Raw genomic sequence first — 6,096 nt, forward strand, 5'->3', positions numbered from 1 at the left:
TATGCTCAGAAGGGGCCCTGACCTGCTCCGCTTGCACTGTACCCCAAGACCCCCCTGCCCACCACTTGCTCCTCTCGGCTCCGTGGCCCCACCCGCTGCTCCTCTCAGCCCCCTGGCTGGACCCCAGTGCACCTCCAGCTCTCTGCTTCCTACTACCTGTGGGGCCCCGCCTGTCTCCCCGGAGCTGAGCCTCCTGGGATTGGTGAAGAAGCCTGGCCAGTCTCAGCCATGTACAGGTGGGATACAGTGTGGGGGGCTTGACTGGGCTCCTCCATCACTCCCAAGGGGACAAGCATGATTCCCAGCCCTAGCTGCACTGCCAGCTCAATCCGGCAGACACAGTCACCTCCCAGCAGGCGGGGAAGGGGTGTGTGTGTTGGGCCACTAGGGAGGGGGGGTGCTGGGCAGTTGTGATGGGGCTGTGGGCAGGGGTGGTATTGTGCAGGGTGCTGTGCATTTTGGGGGTAGGGCCACTGGGCATAGTGGGTCCAGGGGGGCTCTGGCCATAAGGAGTTGGGGGGGGCGTTGGGCAGCATGCCATGAGCCTGTCCCCAAGGGGAATGGGTCTGCTGGCAGCACAGGACCCTGTGCATCTGACAATTGCTGGTTTGTAAATAGTGCCCTCGCATTAGGCAGAGAGGGGCTGCCCTCACTCAAGGGGCTGACCCATCCATGACCTCCACGGGGGGCCCAAAAATATGTTTGGCACTGGGCCCGGAAAAGGTTAATCCTGCCCTGGCTATACCGCTTGTGCTAGCTTGATGAGACCTTCCGTGAGCAGGGGAAATCATCTTCCTAGCTCATAGTGTAGATGCAGCCTCACGTGTTTGTGTAACTTGCCTGTGCAAGTTACCAGATTTTGCACCTTGGCACTGACCACATAAAATGTAGATGCTCCATGACACTACTTGATTACCTACGCTGGTTCTGATTCCCCTACCATTCTCCACTAAATACGCCAGCCCAAGTTATCTGCTTGTGACTGCAGATTTCAATAGTGTTAAGCTAGTAGAGAATTAGGCCCATGCTATATTGCTTCACTGTCAGTACTGTTACCATTGGAGTTACTAGTCGGGTTGATGGGACTAATGGTACTTGGTGTGGTACCTATACCAATGCAATGGGGTTTGCTCTCAGTACATCCCAGTCCACTGAGATCTCTTCCTTTCCCCCCCGTTTCATTAAAAAACTTTATTTTTCTCTCGAGTGGGGTTTTATAGCATTTTGTGTACACACACCACACGCTGCTTGGTACTGCAGAAAAGGAGCACTGCCTCTCAGAAGGAATTCCTTGGGGCCAGACAGCTTGACTGTCACTCCCTCATGTCTGCGATTTTAACATGTCCTCCCTAGACAAACACAGAAGGATGTTTAATGGGCCCATCTACCCATTGCTCCTTGAAGCGCTGGGTCAAATTTACAGTTGCCCTACAGCCCTGTTATGCCAGGGCCATAAACTCCCACTCACCCACTTAACAGTCCTTATACACCAGGCATAAATTCTGTTCTGCACTATCTCCACAGGAGCTGGTCGTATTCAGGGGTACAATGGAGGCCAGATGAGGAAGCATCGTTGGGGCACTGTGCCTTACCCATTCACCACGGCTGCAAGCCCCAGAGGCAGGGCCGGTGCAAGGATATTTTGCACCCTAGGCGAAACTTCCACCTTGCCCCCCCCCGCCCATTGGTTCATTGAGGGGTAAATCCCAATGAGCCTTTATAGGCCCTAGGGCCAGCCTGCCCACATGTGCCTGGGGTTGCTCCCCAGACCAGGTTCCCCCCTCCCTACCCCCTGAACTCCCCTGGAGGGTGCACAGCCCCCCCGCGAGCCCTCCCCACTCCACCCCGGCGGCCCCTGCCCTAAGTCCACTCACTGGCTTTGCCGGGCTTGGGCCACTGCAGCAGCTCGGCAGGGAGGAGCCGCCTTCTGGAGGCACAGGAGAGCCAGAGCGTCGGCTTGTGGGGCAGTGAGCTCCAGCCATAGAGCCGCCGGCATGGCACAGAGGGGCAGCAGCCCTGCAAAGGCGGTGGCGCTGCTAGCGGGGAGCAGCCACACTCCCTGCCCTGGCTGAGGCCTGGCACCCCCCCCGGGGGCTCCTGCAGTGGATGCATGTGGGCACTAGCCCCCGTGCGCCCCCCAGCTTCCCCCTCACCTAGGGTTACCATATTTCAACAATCAAAAAAGAGGACGGGGGAGAGCCCTCCCTAGCCCTGCCCCCATCCACTCCCTCCCACTTCCCACCCCGTCTGCCCCCCTCAGAATCCACAGTCCACTCCCCCGCTCCTTGTCCTCTGACTGCCCCCTCCTGGGACCCCTGCCCCAACTCTCCCCCAGAACCCCACCCCCTACCTACGCCTCCCTGTTCCTTGTCCCCTGGCTGCCCCCTCCCGAGACCCCCCCAACTCTAACTGCCCCCCTAGGATCCTACCCATCCCCTGACTGCCCCAACCCTTATCCACACCCCCACCCTCAGACAGACGCCCAGGACTCCCACGCCCCATCCAACACCCCCCCCCCCCCAGAACTCCCAATCCATCTAACCCCCCCTGCTCCCTGTCCTGACTGCCCCCCTGTGCCGCGCCGGCTCCTCCATGGCTGGGGCTCACCGCTCACGCAAGCCGATGCTCTGGCTCTCCGGTGCCTCCAGAAGGCATCTCCTCCTGGTGCACCAGGGCACCGCTTTTTGGTGCCCCCAACCACTTGACGCCCTAGGCGACCGCCTAGTTGTTGCACCGGCCCTGACCATAGAGTATGTCTATACTGCAGTTAGGCACCCATGGCTCGTCCATGCCAGCTGACTTGGGCTTCCAGGGCCTGGGCTAAGGGGCTGTTCAATTGCAGTGTACACATTTAGGCTAGACCGCAGCCTGGACTCTAGGACTGTGTGAGGGTCCAAAGGCTTGGGCGAGCCTCTACTTTCCAGTTAAACAGCCTCTTTTCCTACCCAACAACAGGGCTCAGGCTAAGTTACAGTCACCCTTTCGGATTGGTAAAAGGGCAACCTGTCCTCCATCTTGGCATCCGTTCTCCTTCAACTTTTAGCGCCAAAACAAGAAAGGCGTCTCGTGGCAGTAGAATCCACCTAGCAACAGAGAACGCCTACAAGGGAGTGTCACTCTCTGAGGGGCGCTCTGTGTCTCTGGATGCTGTGACAGCAGGTCATCCCAGTGAGGCGTAGAAGCCCTCCCATAGAATACCAGCTAGAGCCCTGAGAGATTAGGACTTGAGGTGCACCAGTAACATCTACACCAAGGTTCCCTTGACTTACCTCCACTCACTGGTTCCATCATCACGTGAGCTAGCGTTCGCAGTCAGCACACAGGACGACGAGATCAAGAATAGAAGACAGAAGACACCATTCTGAAGATCTACTTACTGTCACTGAAGTTCCTGAGGTCCGGTTTCTGTTTTAGTTCCTGGCACCTCTCCCTGAGACCCTGGTTCCCATCTGTGTTCCTGTTCTCCTGTCCAGTGTCTGCAAGATATGGATAGTCCTTCTTGTTTAGTCCTCTGTACCCCACTGTGTACAAGGTTTGGGGCTCTAGGTCATCCCCATTTACATCATTTGTGTTAACAACCAAGCTGTTACTGTGTTCTTAGTTTGCAGGGAGTCCTAGCCTGTTCTTAAATAATTATCACCGGTTTGCAAACTCAGTCTGCCTTTGTCTTAATCACACAATTACCAATGATAGATGCGGATAGGGTAGAACACTGCAGATAGGCCCATCTTTTGTAAAGTAAAACCTAGTTCCAACTATCTCGGGCCAACACCATGAGCCTAAGTCAGGTGGCATGGGCCAGCCACGGATGTCTAATTGGCATGTAAACAGATCCCTCGAGATTAGGGCAGCAAGGAATGGAGTTTAAGCCAGCCCTTGTGGAGTGTGCACACATGGGGGACAACGTAGGAGGTGTGTGTGAAAGAGGCAGATGCTACCATCCCTCAATCTCCACAGTAACCATTGCACAGGTATGGCTGTGAATATTCCCATCCCACCCCGAGGCCCACACGAGTTCTCTCATACTGCTCTAATCCACACTCTCCCACATCACAGACTCTGGTTCTTCACACACCAGTTTTCCCCTAAGCAGTGAGGCCTGTTTTAAGATGAGCAATAAAGGGGACCAGGACTGACACCCAGGGACTCTAGCCAGGAAAGAGCCGAGTCCCCCTGGCTTTGACACCAATCAAGTTGTGAATTAGAGTGGAGCAAAGCACACACAACCACAGGAATAAAGCTGTCCTTTCCTCTCTGTATTTACTATACTAATAAAATAGCCTCATAGCAACTGGCTGTAATGTAAATCCACTTTAAGGAGTAACTGCTGTACTGGGGATCATTAAAAAAAAAACCTAGCTCTGTCATTAAAGCTTGGGGCTAGGAGATTGCTCATAGGGTTATTTTTACATGAGGCTAAGCAGAGGCTTGTTCTGCAAAGCCACACAGCTGAGGGGGTTGCATGGACAACTTGTTAAAGGAGTTTACCCAGATTTCCTATGCAAAGGCATGGTGTCCCAGAAATATGAAGCCAGCCATTCTTAGGCCAACTCACATCAAATAGCACTCCCATCAATACCAGGATTTCAATCCCTTTGCTTCATTGAGTTTTATTTCTCCACCCCAAAACCATTCCAAATAAAGCCAAGAGATGAACCAGCTCCTGTGTCCTGCAGTAACCTGTCTACTTCCTACACATCTTACAGCCCCCATCCCCCCAGGTGCTCATTGAGCTTTTATCTGAGCACCAAGGGGTCTGCAGGCTCTGACCCATGGCTCTAGCAGATAAGAGTATAAATACCCATGGCTAGAGGTTGAAGTTAGACAAATTCAGACTAGAAACAAGGCATATATTTTTTAACAGGAAGTGTTAATGGTCATTGGGCCAACTTACCAAGAGCAACTGGGGATGATCTATTCCTAGAAAGGTTTAAAACAAGACACTCTAGTTCAGACAATAATTAATAACAGGAACAAATTAAATGACCTAGGATGTATAGGAGATCAGAAGAGATAAGCACAGTGCCCCTATCCAGTCTTTTTATTTAAGAACCTGATGCCCAGACTCAGACCTGGGAGGTAGCTAATTATACACAGGTAAGCCTGAGCCTGCCTTGCTTGGCGCACCCATCAGGATACAGGCATCCCATTGGCTGCAGCTGTGCAGAATCAATGTTCTTTGCCACACTCATCTTTGCATTGCAGGTACTCTGTTTTGTGAGCTTTGTGTTTTGCAGTTAGGCTGTAAACATCGGGGTTGGGGGCTCCTTTTCCTCTCCAGTTGCACAGACTCTGGGGCATGCTGTCAGTGCCTTGTACTGGAATGGTTGTATGTGTACCAATAAAAGAAATCAGATCCATCATCTGGAAGTCAGCTAATTAGTCTCATTTGGGAAGCCTAACGCCTTTAATGGAGGTAACAGACCCTCTCTCTGTTTTTGGGGCATCTGCCTTTAATTTACTCAGTATCAGGCTTTTTAAAAAGTGTCTGTCATCATAGTAGCCAACTTCCTGGGGTACTGCATTCAGAGCTTGTTCCAGCACCTGCTGCTGCAAAGGGAGAGGCTCTTGTTGATTTGAATGGGTATTGAACCAGGCCTAGATCTTTAATGGTATTTAGGCACCTGGTTCCCATTAATTTAAGTGGGAATTAGGAACCTAAATAAACGCCTCTGAGGCACTGGCCCTCCATTTCTAGCGTCATATGACTGGAAAAGTATTGAGAAATAGAAGGGGGCTCAGAGGCTCACAATAAAAATGATCAGGGGTGTTGGAGGGATGGCTGAGGAAGGGTTAAAAGTGCTAAATTTGTATGTCTCATTGGAGTGACAGTTAAACCCTGGCCTGTGTGAGTTCCTGGTATATGGCCTCATTTTGATTTCATGAGCGTTGGTATAAATCAGGAGATGCACCACTGAAATCACCGGTGAGATCAGAATCAGGCCTCTAGAGCTTATCTGTCATAACCCTTCTTCAAAATACCAGTGTGTCTCCCCATTGTCCAGTACAGCATTATTCGCCTGTCGTGTATCTCCCTTCCTGCAAATGGTGTACATTGCACAGCATCCAGTATGAGTGATTTGCAGAAGAAAGGGG

General features: G+C 52.4%; 1 long non-coding RNA gene across 1 annotated transcript; it reads right to left on the bottom strand.

Annotated features, from left to right (window-relative positions):
* Positions 1-912: 912 nt before the first annotated feature.
* On the bottom strand, positions 913-5,060 carry LOC119859156. Its single transcript, XR_005294116.2, has 3 exons — positions 4,895-5,060; positions 3,378-3,476; positions 913-1,349 (listed from the first exon to the last, which is right to left on the bottom strand). It is a non-coding gene; the product is annotated as an uncharacterized LOC119859156 (long non-coding RNA).
* Positions 5,061-6,096: the final 1,036 nt, after the last annotated feature.

The sequence above is a fragment of the Dermochelys coriacea genome, chromosome 7 (genome assembly GCF_009764565.3).
Source record: "Dermochelys coriacea isolate rDerCor1 chromosome 7, rDerCor1.pri.v4, whole genome shotgun sequence".
Lineage (NCBI taxonomy): Eukaryota > Metazoa > Chordata > Testudines > Dermochelyidae > Dermochelys > Dermochelys coriacea.